Source organism: Bufo bufo, chromosome 6 (genome assembly GCF_905171765.1).
Source record: "Bufo bufo chromosome 6, aBufBuf1.1, whole genome shotgun sequence".
NCBI lineage: Eukaryota > Metazoa > Chordata > Amphibia > Anura > Bufonidae > Bufo > Bufo bufo.
This window is the reverse complement of record NC_053394.1, coordinates 62,919,364-62,935,060: the sequence shown is the minus strand read 5'-3', so window position 1 is coordinate 62,935,060 and position 15,697 is coordinate 62,919,364. Positions and strand designations below refer to the sequence as shown.

Below are 15,697 nucleotides of genomic sequence, written 5' to 3'. Positions count from 1 at the left end.
TGCATGTCTTCCTGAAAGTGCGACGTTTAATGTAAAAAATAAATAAATTGCGCTTTACCACTCCAGACTGTCGAATAAAAATAAGCCGGCCCTGGAGTGGAGCAAAAATTATAATGTTTTTTGCGCCTAATTCATACATGAAAAAGGCTCGCCTACGTAAATAGATTGAAAAAAGTCGCAAAAAATAGACAACTCCTGAATTAGCCTTAGGGTCCATTCACATGTCTGCAACTGTTTTGTGGTCCGCAAATTGCGGATCCGAAAAACACGGACACTGGCCATGTGCGTTCTGCGGCCCCGCAAAAAAATAGAAGTGCGGATGCGGACAGCAAATGGTGTGCTATCCGCATCTTTTGCAGTCCCATTGAAAATAAATGGGTCCGCACCTGTTTCGCGGAATGTATGCGGACCCACTTTGCGGATGTGTGAATGGACCCTAAAACTTCAAAATAGTCCACTTAGGCACAAAAGCCTCTAAACGCGCTGCACTTTATCGGTTGAGGATTTGCGTCACGCAGTATTCAAGACCGCGCTAAGAATGTACAGATCCATTCTTGGCGCTCACCCCTCGCAAAGCCGCAGCGGGGGCCTGCTTGCAGTATAGCTGGTCCGTGTGAAAACCCCCATCAGAATTGACTCAGTGTTTATTCTGTTTCCGTATGACTGTACTGCGAAAAAGAGCATCTCCTAGAGAGCAGACATTGTTACAATGGATCCACAAAAATACGGATGCAATACGGACGTAATCAGTTTTTTTTTTTTTTTTGGTGGACTACAAAATCCATCCGGACGTGTGCCCGAGCCCTTGGGTATATAGTTGCCATCACTGCTTGTTACACACACAAGCAGTGATGGCAACTATATACCCAAGGGCTCGGGCACACGTCCGGATGGATTTTGTAGTCCACCAAAAAAAAAAAAAAAACTGATTACGTCCGTATTGCATCCGTATTTTTGTGGATCCATTGTAACAATGTCTGCTCTCTAGGAGATGCTCTTTTTCGCAGTACAGTCATACGGAAACAGACTAAACACTCAATTCAATATATATGGAATGGACATGTTAAGAAAATATGTTCGTGTGCATGAGCCCTAATACACAGGCACGCGGGGGCGACCGCTCCGTGACCTAATACACAGGCACGCGGGGGCGACCGCTCCGTGCCCTAATACACAGGCACGCGGGGGCGACCGCTCCGTGCCCTAATACACAGGCACGTGGGGGCGACCGCTCCGTGCCCTAATACACAGGCACGCGGGGGCGACCGCTCCGTGCCCTAATACACAGGCACGCGGGGGCAACCGCTGCGTGACCTAATACACAGGCACGCGGGGGCGACCGCTCCGTGCCCTAATACACAGGCACGCGGGGGCGACCGCTCCGTGACCCAATACACAGGCACGCGGGGGCGACCGCTCCGTGACCCAATACACAGGCACGCGAGGGAGACCGCTCCGTGCCCTAATACACAGGCACGCGGGGGCGACCGCTCCGTGACCTAATACACAGGCACGCGGGGGGCGACCGCTCCGTGACCCAATACACAGGCACGCGGGGGCGACCGCTCCGTGCCCTAATACACAGGCACGCGGGGGCGACCGCTGCGTGACCTAATACACAGGCACGCGGGGGCGACCGCTGCGTGACCTAATACACAGGCACGCGGGGGCGACCGCTCCGTGACCTAATACACAGGCACGCGGCGGCGACCGCTCCGTGCCCTAATACACAGGCACGCGGGGGCGACCGCTCCGTGACCTAATACACAGGCACGCGGGGGCGACCGCTCCGTGACCTAATACACAGGCACGCGGGGGCGACCGCTCCGTGCCCTAATACACAGGCACGCGGGGGCGACCGCTCCGTGACCTAATACACAGGCACACGGGGGCGATCGCTCCGTGACCTAATACACAGGCACGCGGGGGCGACCGCTCCGTGCCCTAATACACAGGCACGCGGGGGCGACCGCTCCGTGACCTAATACACAGGCACGCGGGGGCGATCGCTCCGTGCCCTAATACACAAGCACGCGGGGGCGACCGCTCCGTGACCCAATACACAGGCACGCGGGGGCGACCGCTCCGTGCCCTAATACACAGGCACGCGGGGGCGACCGCTCCGTGACCTAATACACAGGCACGCGGGGGGCGACCGCTCCGTGACCCAATACACAGGCACGCGGGGGCGACCGCTCCGTGACCTAATACACAGGCACGCGGGGGCGACCGCTGCGTGACCTAATACACAGGCACGCGGGGGCGACCGCTGCGTGACCTAATACACAGGCACGCGGGGGCGACCGCTCCGTGACCTAATACACAGGCACGCGGCGGCGACCGCTCCGTGCCCTAATACACAGGCACGCGGGGGCGACCGCTCCGTGACCTAATACACAGGCACGCGGGGGCGACCGCTCCGTGACCTAATACACAGGCACACGGGGGGGCGACCGCTCCGTGACCTAATACAGGGGGCGACCGCTCCGTGACCTAATACACAGGCACACGGGGGGCGACCGCTCCGTGACCTAATACACAGGCACACGGGGGCGATCGCTCCGTGACCTAATACACAGGCACGCGGGGGCGACCGCTCCGTGCCCTAATACACAGGCACGCGGGGGCGACCGCTCCGTGACCTAATACACAGGCACGCGGGGGCGATCGCTCCGTGCCCTAATACACAAGCACGCGGGGGCGACCGCTCCGTGACCTAATACACAGGCACGCGGGGGCGACCGCTCCGTGACCTAATACACAGGCACGCGGGGGCGATCGCTCCGTGACCCAATACACAGGCACGCGGGGGTGACCGCTCCGTGACCTAATACACAGGCACGCGGGGGCGATCGCTCCGTGACCCAATACACACACTTATGTCCCAGTACACACACGTATGACAACTACATGTCCTAACACTCAGACACTGCCCTGTATAGCAGCACACACTCAGCTATCTCCTGGCACACAGAGCAGACCGCACACACTGTGAGCACAGCCGGTACCAACACCATAGAAGATATCACGGAACCGACCTGAGACGGGAGAGCGGAGACGACACCTGCCGGGAGTCCGCCCGCATCACAACCACTCACTTCCGGAATTTTTGAAAAACGCGCTGCCCGCTGTGACGTCACCTGACAGGACGGCCCCCAGACTGGCACATTCCAGCCGTACGGCGTCCGGGAAGGGTCAATCCTGGACAAGCTTTCAATATGATTACAGTTTATTCGTTGCTCATCAAATATTTAGACTTTATTTTTATGAAAATATAACTGTAAAGCAGAGCTCTTTATCAGTGATGCTTACTATTAGATATGCTGCACTGTAAAACCGCACCAGTCTGCACTGGTACAGAACAAGCTCTGCTGAAGCCATGTTGTAGCAGGTTCTAGTTTGCAGTTTACAGATGTAGCCCTCAGTCACATCTGGCGTTAGGACGTTTCCTGACAAGTGTACACATGTAAAAGGGGAGTGTGGTTACATGGGCGTGGATAAAAGTTTACGTCTAGGCGTCCATAAAACAACCTACAGTAATTCGGTGCAATGGGGATAAGATGGGTGAATGATCATCTCAATATTCTCTGGGGAAAAAAGACTTACATGTGTGACAATTCGAGACCAAGGCCCGTCAGGAGCCTTCCTTGCAGATTTTGGCAAAATGACGAGACAGAATAGAGCAGCACACTTCACTTGTCCGGGCCCTTCATATAGGTTATACTTACCCCGCTCCCTGGCACCCGCGTCGCTTCTGATGTCCGCATGGCCACCGCTGCATCTCTCCGTCACGTGGATCAAAACATCCAGCGGCGGGGGGATGTGGTGCAGCCAATAGCAGGCCGCGATGGGAACGAGCCTCCCTGGCGTCAACTGCCGTGCGGGCATCAGAAGCGATGCGGGGAGCGGGGTAAGTATGACCAGTATGAGGGGCCCTGGCATTTTAGGGGGCATTATAGGGGTTGCATAACCCTTTTGAGATGCTGGGCTTTGTAATGGAAACCATATTCCGTTATAGTAAATGGGATCGGTCATTTGATGAAAAATCCGCGTCAGTTATTTTAATTGTTCTGCCCCTAGAATGGAAACGTTGGTGACTTTCATTTCCTAAAGTGTATTACCAAAATGTGATTTCTTTTGCTCCATTACATTTTTTATCATTATTAAAAAAAAGTAGACGAAGTCAGACAGGCAATAGGTCAGGTCAGGCAGCACAGGTACAGGACAGGCAGTCCGGCAACAGAAGAGTCAAGGCAAGCAGGCAGGGATTAAACGGGTGGCAGAATCCAGGACCACAAGCGGATATCAGGAACCTTAGCGGGACACAAGGACCTTGACACTGAGGCATCTCGGAAGGGGGCTGAGTCACTTATATATGTGCAGAAGGGTGAGGTTAGTGAGGTCACATGACCTAACCCATAAGGCACAGGGAGTGACGCGCGCCGAAGTGCTGCAGGAAACAAGCAGCAAGTATGCTGTGGCCGGGGCTGAGAGGAAACTTTGGAGCAGATCCCAGAACAACAGTACCTACACAGACAGAGCCCAGGACTGCAGCGGAGAATTGGAAGCACTGGCAGCAGATCACCACTGAACACAGCGCCCAGGACCGCGGCAGTAAGCAGGGGAACAGCGGCGCACAGCAGCCGCTGTTTCAGAGTGTTTATAAGGCCAGAGATAAGGAGCCGTCAGCTAAGCTGCCTGACGGAACACGGTAAAAACAGAGCATGCTACTAGAGAATCTCAAGGCTGTACAGAGAAAAGGGCTCTAAGTTTTTAATAAAGACCAACTGAAGAAATGATTTTAAGCCCAAAATGAGTACAATGCAATAATAAAAATTCCCTCAAAGGTGTACATAGCCTTTAAAGGGGTTGTCTTTTTTTAAATTTTTTATCTCAACATGCCACAGTGCCCAGACTTACATGAAGTGACCTATGATGATGTATATTGTCTTACCGGGCAAGCGCTGTGCTCCCAGGCCTAATTCTGTTGCCGGCACTTCTGGGATCACGTGCCGCACATTGGGCATGTGATTCTAGCTGGGTTTCAACTCACAATGTCCGCTGATTTCATCTGTGCAGACACGGACAGCTCACAGCACCAGAGACTGCCTTACTGCACAGGTGCAACCCCCGTACATTGGGGGTTGAAACCAGTCTAGGATTACATGGCCAGTGTACGGCACGTGATTTCGGAATTAGACCGGGAGTGCAGCACTGGCCCGGTAAGAGAATATACATCATCATAAGTCACTTCTTGAGTGGCTGTAATGTCAGACACAGAGGTGACTGTATGATATGCAGTCATTTTGCATTCACCAGCCCTTTCAATAGCCCACAAGTGCACAAACATATATTCCTTTCACCACACAGCAAGTGGTTCTGTGTGTCCTTTCAATGGGCAGGACTGAATTTCTGTCCCAGTAGGCCTTGCATGTATTTTAACCACCAAGCTTACTGTGTGAATAGTAACCATCAAGCGTTGTGCCAATGTACTGTGAAACAAGAAAGTCATCTGTTCAACCATTACAATCTGCAATAATTTATTTTAAGTACATCTGTCAGCAGATTTGCACCTATGACACTGGCTGACCTGTTACATGTGCACTTGGCAGCTGAAGACGTCTGTGTTGGCCCCATGTTCATATGTGCCCGCATTGCTGAGAAAAATGTGGTTTTAATATATGCAAATGAGACTCTAGGAGCAACGTGGGCAGTGTCGGACTGGGGTGCCTAGGGCCCACCAGTAAAATTTATTTTGGGGGCCCACCATATGGATACATTTAAATATTACCTGCTCACACGGCAGTGAGATGCCACCAGATGATTGAATATGGGGGTCTCTGCAGCAACTTTGAGAAGGTATGTCCTGGGGAAAAGAGGACACTGGTAGCTTTCCTCTATACCTAGTAGTGATGAGCGGCAGGGGTCATATTCGAATTCGCGATATTTCGCAAATATTTTGTAGAATATTCGTTGAATATTCGTTATATTCTACATTTTTTTACTCGAAAAATCGGCAAGGTAATGATCGCGTAATATGCGAATATTACGCGATCAATATGTAACATCCCAGAGCATGTCACTAAACTCTGTCACCCAGCTTCATTATGTTAAGATGTGAATGTGTTAATATCCTAGGTAATCTCAATGTGCATTACCATGTCTATGTCTGTATTTTATATATTTGCTGTAATTTCCATGTACACCAGCAGATGGCAGCAGTATGTAACAGATAGTCTGTAGGAAGATTAGTATACCTAGACTGGAATAAACCATTCCAGGCTAGCTTCCCCCATCTGAGGAGGAGTGGACTGTGCCCACTCTTACTTCAGAGGGAGGACAGAAGGTTCTAGCAGAGTGTGTGCAGTGTGCACCAGCCCCCCTGTGGGGGAAGGCTGTGTGAATAGGAGCTCCCAGAAACAGGGATCCCAACCAAGGATTCAGGCCTAACCTGAGGCCCAAAGCCACCTTCCCAGCCTGAGTTCCTTACCTCAGCTGGATGACAAGAGAAAGCAGCAACTGCAGAACTTCTAGATCTCCAGGACGAAACCATCATTCCCTGCGAGCAGTCCTGTAAGTACAGATTCCAGAACAAGGAGAAGATAAGTACCTCCATAGCTAGTCAGGCCCAAATCAAGCAGAACCCAAGACAGAGCAGAAGATAGATACCTGCCAGATCTATAGACGTATGTTCAGATGCAGAATATATAGATATAATTCCTGCCACATATTGCTAATACCTGCTGGGACCCTAGACTATTGCTGTATAATTGTATGGATCTAAAGCTGCCACTTATAACATCAAGTAAAGACAAGTTGGACCCTATTATCTGTGTGGAATCCCATCATTCCTATTTACAGCACTCTCATTTTGTTGCATGTGAGCCAGGATACAGGAGTCCAGCCGTACTACAGGTAGGAGACACCGTTGACACTACAATATCTACCATACAGAGATAATATCCCCCTCTGGCATTCCTCACCTAGTACGTGTGCTCATAACATCTTAAAGGGCCCTGTTACAGTACCTGCGCAAGCTGCAATTGGCGTCACGAACTAAAAACCATTAATTTTGCGCCAGTGTGCATCTGTCCCAATACGGCTTACTGCAAATACAGGCGTGGGTCAAAAATGAATCTATAGACTATAGAATATAGTGCTATATATTCGTTTTTTAGAATATTCGTCATTTTTTTCCATCTGAAATTATGATTCCTCCCTGCTTAAGTTTCTTGTCAAGCAATCATGACTTCAGATGGAAAAAAATGCCGAATATTCTTGCCGATTTTTCTAATGAAAAAAAAAAAAAATTACAAATATTTGAAAAACAAATATATAGCACTATATTCAAAATATTCGCAAATTCTCGAAGTTGCGATATTCGCTATAAATATCCGTAATTCGAATATTCACGCTCAACACTAATACCTAGAAGTCATCTCAGCTCTGATCGTGTCTATGATAATACACTGGGGAGTTTCTTTAAAGGGAACCTGTCACCTGGATTTTGTGTATAGAGCTGAGGACATGGGTTGCTAGATGGCCGCTAGCACGTCCACAATACCCAGTCCCCATAGCTCTGTGTGCCTTTATTGTGTAAAAAAAACTATTTAATACATATGCAAATTAACCTGAGATGAGTCCTGTCCCTGACTCATCTCACGTACAGGACTCATCTCAGGGTAATTTGCATATGTATCAAATCGTTTTTTTTTACACAATAAAAGCACACAGAGCTATGGGGACTGGGTATTGTGGACGTGCTAGCGGCCATCTAGCAACCCATGTCCTCAGCTCTATACACAAAATCCTGGTGACAGGTTCCCTTTAATAATCTATCAAGTTTTTTTTATATGAACATAGGCTGGTTGAGGTGCTGTACACTGAATATATGTATGTAGTGCAGTAAGTCTATTATGTTATGTACCACTTGTGCAGGGGGTGTTAGACTAGGGGCCCACCTTGCTCAGGGGGCCACCGGGGGATTCACCTGTACCCCTGTGGGCCAGTCCGAGCCTGAACGTGGGTGTTGCCATTACACCTAGAGGGTCTGTTCTCTCTGCAACTGCCTTCACCTTTGCAGTTTGATTGACAGGACGAGGCAGTGAAAACATCATCTGTCCTGGCACACGCCTGTCTCTGAGCTCTACAGGCAGTTCTTTCCACCTCATGACATGTTTTTTGCTCTGATATGCATTGTCAGCTGTGAGACCTTATATAGATAGTGGTGCATCTTTCCAAATCATGTCCAATCAGACAAAGGAATGGGAAGCCCCCAGAACTAAATTTCAAGTGTCATAGCAAAAGGTCTGAATACTTATGTTCATGCGAAATTTGCAAACAATTCAAAAATTCTGTTTTCACTTTCTTATTAGGGGTATTGAGGGCAGAATGATAATGGAAAACTAGAATTTTTTTTTATTCTAGCAAAATATAACAAAATGTGAAAAAGTGAAAGGGTCTGAAGACTTTCTGACTGCGTTGATCTGCCATATTGTAAATTTTGGTCTTTATTAGTAGCTGAAAAGTTGTTGAAAGACAAATCTGCATCCCATCAGTAGAAGCATAAAACAGACCACAGGTTGCTGCAGAGACCATGTGTCTCGCAGTCCTGGGCCGACACATGTCCCGACTTCAACTATAGTCTATATGTGCGTCCTCAGTTGCACACAGTGGTGAAGCAGGGAGCTATCAGCACAGACCGGAAAGCAGAGCAGTCGTGCTCTGCATGGTTCATCGTGGGAGCGTGGAAAGGTGAGTATTCCAACTAAGGGGGCATCACTGTGCACAGGATACTTATGGAGGGTCTCATACTGTGGGGGGCACTTATTGGGGCCTCCTACTGAGTGGAGGATACTTATGGGGGCCTCATACTGTGTGTTGGGCACTAATGGGGGCCTTATACTGTGGGGCATACTTATGGGGGCATTATAGTGTGTGGGGAACATAAAGGGGGCATTACTGTGTGTGGGGGAAATTTGTGGGAACCTACATTTGTGATGGGAGCTCTTAGGGGGCATTCTATTGCGTGGAGGGCACATAGGGGCATCATACTAAAGAAAAGTACACTAAGGGGGATCATACTGTGTCATACCTCCCAACTTTTAAAAAATATGTGCGCCGCAGCTATTTTTGTCATACTAGGCCATGCCTCCAACTCCGCCCAAAACATAATCAGGGACTGATGAAGGGAGAGTCTCCCGAAACGCGTCTAAGTAGAAGCCTGTAGAGGATTGTCAAGTACTAACCTAGGTGCATCATTTTTTTCTACATCATAAGGAGCGCTCCGAAACAATTGTAAAGATTGTCATCACGTGACCATCCGCGTCATATTACAGACGCGCGAACCACGCCCCGGGCACCACGAGGAACGCCGAAGACCTTACCATCAGATCGCGTCGAACCTCGCCAATTCTCCCAGGAACAGCTGACCGCCATCGGAGGACCTGTTCCAGCAGCGCTGGTGGGTGGCTAAGTGATCTCTGCAGCCGTAGTCAGCGTGGGACGCCGCGCTCAGGCACAGAGCACCTCTTTTTCCCACAGAACCGTTCAGCATCACAGCAATTGACTGTATTGTATTGATTCCATACATACAGCCCTAGGTCAAGGAAGATTGTTCCTGTAATAATTACTGCACATCTTCACTTGTAAAGGACTATTCCACGGAGGATTATTTTTATCTAATATATATCCATTCACCATATGTGGCTATTTTATTATATTGTACTGCATTTTTATTCCTCATTTTTATTTTTTATTCCAAGGCATATTTTTATTGACCCATATTTTGGACTATTTATTGAATCAATTTCATCACCAGGAAATTCCACTTATACCTACTACCTATATTATTCCCATAAATAAATTAGCTATAATACTACCCTTATATGAGTGTGCCTGCTTACCTCCTTACCTTCTATTCTTCACTGTCCTGACCGGGTGAGTCAGACCTAGCAGTTCTGCACCTCTACCATTTGCGTTAGCAGTAGAGCCGTCTATATCACTCACTTTTTCCAAAACATAATTATACACACCCAGTCCCCTTAATGCTCCACCTACTAATTATTCCCCATTTGTGCCAGCACACAGTAGTAATGTCAACATTGTTTCACTCAAAGTAGCTATGCCCACATTGTGCCCCTCACCTTAGTTATGCACACATTGTGCCCTTTTCACAGTAGTTATGCCCAGATGTGCCCCTTTCACAGTAGCTATTGTAACATCCCAGAGTATGTCACTAAACTCTCTTCACCCGGCTATATGATGTTAAAGTGTAGATGTGTTGTCATCTTGTGTATCCTGACATTGTAGTTATTTTGTATGCCATTTCTATGTCTGTATTGAATATATTTGCTGTAATTCCAAATGTACACCAGCAGGTGGCAGCACTATGTAGACAGAATAAGGCCAGTTAGTATATCTAGACTGGAATATACCATTCCAGGCTAGCCTCACCCTATCTGAGGAGGAGTGGAATGTTCCCAGATCCTACTTCAGAGGGAGGACAGAAAGTTATATGCAGTGTACCAGCCACCCCCTGTTTTATGAATAGGAGCTCCCAGAAAACAGGGATCCCAACCAAGGATTCAGGCCTTTCCTGAGGCCCAAAGCAACATTCCCAGCCTGAGTTCCTTACCTCAGCTGGATGACAAAGAAAGCAGCCAACTTCAGAACTACTAGATCTCCAGGAAGAAACCACCATTCCCTGCAAGCAGTCCTGTAAGTACAGATTCCAAATACAAGGAGACGATAAGTACCTCCATAGCTAGTCAGGCCCAAACAAAGCAGAAGATAGACAGAGCAGAAGACAGATACCTGCCAGATTCTTAAAGGCGTATGTACTAGATGCAGAATATATATATATATATATATAATTCCTGCCACATATTGCCAATACCTGCTGGGACCCTAGACTATTGCTGTAACATTGTATGGATCTAGAGCTGCATAAGATAACCTCAAGTAAAGACAAGTTGGACCCTATTCTCTGTGTGAAATTCCATCATTCCTCCATTACTCCTATTTACAACACTCAATTTGTTGCATGTGAGCCAGGATACAGGAGTCCGGCCGTACTAAGGTAGGAGACACCGTTGACACAATACAGAGACAATATCCCCCTCTGGCATTCCTAACCTAGTACATGAGCTATACCATCTTAAAGGACCCTTCTACAGTACCTGCGCAAGCTGCAACTGGCGTCACGAACTTAGTTACACCTAAATCTGACCCACTGCATAGCAGCCCCAATGACCCAGTGTCCTGCTCATTGCACTATGCCCAGATGTGCCCCTTTCACAGTGGATATGCCCCCTTCTCGGTAGTTATGGCCAGATATGTGCCCCCTCACAGTAATTATGCGCAAATATATGCCCCCTCACAGTGGTTACACCAGATATGTGCCCCCTTCAGAGGAAGTAAAAAATAAATAAAACACAGTAAATACTCACCTAGTTCCTCCGAAGCTCACAGCTCAGATGCTGGCGCTCCGCAGCAGAACGATGTACTGTCACACATCGCACTGCTGGTCTGTGGGGGAGACGCACAGAGGCTGATCCCCGGCTTCTCCTACACGGCCAGCAGCACAATATGTGAGGGCATCGTGCTGCTGCTGTAGAGTGCCGGCGGTTGAGCTGCATGGTGAAGCGGGAAGCAGACAGCTCCCTGCTTCACTGTTACAATCCGCTGTCCCTGCGTCCTATGGACACAGAGACACCTGAGAGTGGGACATACCTCAGCCATCCTGCGGGACAGCCAACGAAATCCGGGACTGTCCTGCCAGATACGGGATGGTTAGTAGGCATGCTGTGTGGAGAGGCAATAAGAGGGCATCATACTCAATAAGGGGACATTCTTTCAGTGTTGACACACTAAAGGGGTATTCTTACTATGTGTGGCTCACTATTACTGTGTGGGGGCACAAACGGGACTGGGCGAGATTGGGGGGCGGGTATAGATAGGGATTGGGTGGAGATAGAGGCTCGGCTTAGTGTAAAAGATTACTCCTGCTGCTTGATTCCATTTAAAAGAAGGTAACGAAATATATACAAACTATAACAATAGATTATTGTGATGTGTTCTGTCTGATCTGCGCCAAGCTGTAAGACAAGTTTCACAACCTTCTTCTATTTTGGCCACTAGATGGCAGCAGTTCTGCATTCTATTGTGCTCCATGTTCATAATAAAGAAGGCTGAGTTCACATCCGCGCTGAGCTTTCCATTGTTCTGATCCATCAGAAGAAAAGAAAAATGAAAAATCACTGATCTGCCTTATTTTGAGCATCAGTTTGTGTCAGTTCTGTCAGACATCAATTATGTGATTATTCATTTAAATGAAAATACATATGAAAAAAAGAATAAGCATGTTCATTCTTGGTACAGTTTCCCATTGATTGTGGCTAAATGTGCAGGCAGATCTCTTCTTTTCCTGTATTGGATATTTTTAACTGCATCTAATAAAGGTTCTATTTTATGGGTGCTGGATCTTTCCTAAATTTCTATTAGCACTGTACAGATATGTAATAATGAAAAAATAATATTATGGAGAAACCATAGGAACCAGACGCAGGTCTATCAATCAGAATGGGGGCATAGCCATTTTATTTTTAATTACGGACTTAAAGCCTATGTACACCGTTGGGGACACATTTTTTTATGATTGCATTTTACTCATTTGCGGCTAAAAATCATTTTTTACATTGATCTTTATTAAAAATATTGAGCCGTTCTGTCACAAAGGGTTAACTTTTTTTCTAGCTGTATGACTGGTACTTTCACTTTGTGCCGGTCATCTAATAACCCTTATCTCTAAACTACTAAGAGGTCATAAACACTTCTTATCAGTAAGATAACGATTGAGGTTGATGAGTGTTTATAAAGTCAGAAAGCAGAGATAAGGAGCCCGTGAGCTCCCTGTCTGTCGGAGCAGGGAGAAAATTCAGATCCTGCTTGTAGAGGATCTTAGCTCTGTACACAGAAAAGGACTCCATATTTTTAATAAAGACCAATTGAAAACGATTTTTAGCTCATAATGAGTACAATGCAATAATAAAAAAAATTGCCCCCAAAGGTGTACATTGCCTTTAATTAAAGGCATAATTATCACATAGACAGGCCCAGCCAACCTGGAAGGTTTTGATTTTTGCATGCAGTCACCCCCTCTCTCTGTTTACACTTGTATGTACACTCTTACCTTAAGATTTTTGGTTAGGTTTTCACATATGCACCAAAATTCAGATATTCTGTTCCGGCACTGCAGAACACTGCAGGGTTCTAATGCATACAATTAACTATAATTGGGTCTGTTGGGTTTCCAGCATGGATACCACATTCTGCCAGACAAAATACCCGTGCATGCAGCAGAACCTCTGTCACAGGTGTGAACATAACCTAATTTCACACCAGCGCGTCGGTTCGGAAAACTTTCTCCTTGTGTTGGCGACACTTCCTAGACCGAACACTGCTCCTCTGACGCAAACTTACAACATCATAATGATTTATAATGCTGTGAGTTCCTGCCTGACTGGGGGTCTACTGTCCTGTACTCACATAATGCCGTGGGTACAATACAGTAGACTCGTGGTTGGGCAGGAACTCACAGCATCATTAGTCATGATGCTGCTGTGAATTTGGGTCAGTGGAGCAGTGTTCAGTCTGGGAAATGTAGCTTTCACATGGAGTGTGCTTCCCGGATCAAACATGATCATGTAAAACTGGCCTCATTCACATTGTGTTGGAGGTAGACACGTTATCTTATGGGCAGGTGCTGCTTAGGCACCACAGTTCAATACAGAATGCTAAACTCTATATCACTTTGAAGGGACTGTTTACATGGGGGTATCTGCTCAGGGAATTTTGGCACGGATACCACGTCAAAATTCCACCAGCGACCGCGTGGTATGTGCCTCTTTTTGTTTTCACATTGTTTTCAGTGTGAGGCAGCTCTGCAGGCCAGCGGTTTAAAGTCATGAAAGCTTCAAAAAGTAAGGCTTCGTTCACATTACCGTTCAGCCTTTCCATTCTCCTGCTACATTTAGGAGCAGGAGAACGGAAAGGACGGAGAAGGCACATACAGTCAGGTCCATAAATATTGGGACATCGACACAATTCTAACATTTTGGGCTCTATACACCACCACAATGGATTTGAAATGAAACGAACAAGATGTGCTTTAACTGCAGACTGTCAGCTTTAATTTGAGCGTATTTACATCCAAATCAGGTGAACGGTGTAGGAATTACAACAGTTTGCATATGTGCCTCCCACTTGTTAAGGGACCAAAAGTAATGGGGCAATTGGCTTCTCAGCTGTTCCATGGCCAGGTGTGTGTTATTCCCTCATTATCCCAATCACAATGAGCAGATAAAAGGTCCAGAGTTGATTTCATGTGAGCTATTTGCATTTGGAATCTGTTGCTGTCAACTCTCAAGATGAGATCCAAAGAGCTGTCACTATCAGTGAAGCAAGCCATCATTAGGCTGAAAAAACAAAACAAACCCATCAGAGAGATAGCAAAAACATTAGGCGCGGCCAAAACTACTGTTTGGAACATTCTTATAAAGAAGGAACGCAGCTGTGAGCTCAGCAACACCAAAAGACCCGGAAGACCACGGAAAACATATGTGGTTGATGACCGAATAATTCTTTCCCTGGTGAAGAAAAACCCCTTCACAACAGTTGGCCAGATCAAGAACACTCTCCAGGAGGTAGGTGCAGTGGCGTCTCTAGCTTTCAAATTTTGGGGGGGCACACTGGGGGCCAGGACAAAAGTAGGGGGGGCAGCTATAACAATGATACATTTACACAAGTACGCTTAGAAATGCTACAATACTTTACCCAATACCTAAAACCGCAACAGGGAAGAAAAGTCCAGCTGTCTGTGGATGACACTTTTATAGAGAGGGGGATCTGTGGATGACACTGCTATGGGGGGGGGGATCTGTGGATGCCACATACCGTATATAGCATCTTATGCTATATGTGTCATCCACAGATCCACCCCATGACAGTGTCATCCCCATTTCCCCCTCCATAACAGTGTCATCCACAGAGCTCCCTCCCTATAACAGTGTCATCCACAGATCTCCCTCCCTATAACAGTGTCATCCACAGATCTCCCTCCCCGCCTCTCACAGGAGTGTACATATATAAAATAAACATATTTCACATGAACACTTACAGTTACTTGGCTTGGCCCTTGGGGATCTCGGACGCCACTTCAACACTTGGTCGGGGGCTCGGCGGAGCTGATGTTGTGTTTTATCCTAATGAGAAAGATTTCATAATAAGGATTTGGAGAAGGGGCAGAGGGATAGCAGAGCAGAGAGAGGCTGGTGCTGCTACTAGGGGGTCATACCAGGGGGATTAATAAAACCCACCATAATGCCCCCCAGTAGAAATAATTCTCTTTATAATGTGCAAAACATACCCCCTTATGCCCCCAGTTGAGCTAATGTCCCCCATAATGTGCCAGTATAAAATACCCCTATATAGTGCCCCAGTAAAGGCCTCCATAGTGCTCCTCTCCCCCCTTCCTGCTAGTGCCCCCCATAATGTACCAGTATAAAATGCCCCATATATCGTGCCCCAGTAGATGCCCTCAGTGTCCCCCATAATTTGCAAGTATAAAATACCCCTTCTTAGTGCCCCCCGTAGATGACTCCATAGTACTCCTGTCTCCCCTTCTCCATAGTACCCA

The 15,697-nt window shown here is 47.4% G+C and overlaps 1 protein-coding gene across 2 annotated transcripts in view; it reads right to left on the bottom strand.

Annotated features, from left to right (window-relative positions):
• The window catches only part of CEP55 (centrosomal protein 55), a 48,302-nt gene extending 45,180 nt beyond the window's left edge, over nucleotides 1-3,122 (bottom strand). For both annotated transcript variants that reach the window (XM_040435547.1, XM_040435548.1), the window contains exon 1: nucleotides 3,039-3,122. The gene's annotated coding sequence lies outside the window, so the exon portion shown is untranslated. The remainder of the gene's footprint in view (nucleotides 1-3,038) is intronic.
• Nucleotides 3,123-15,697: the final 12,575 nt, after the last annotated feature.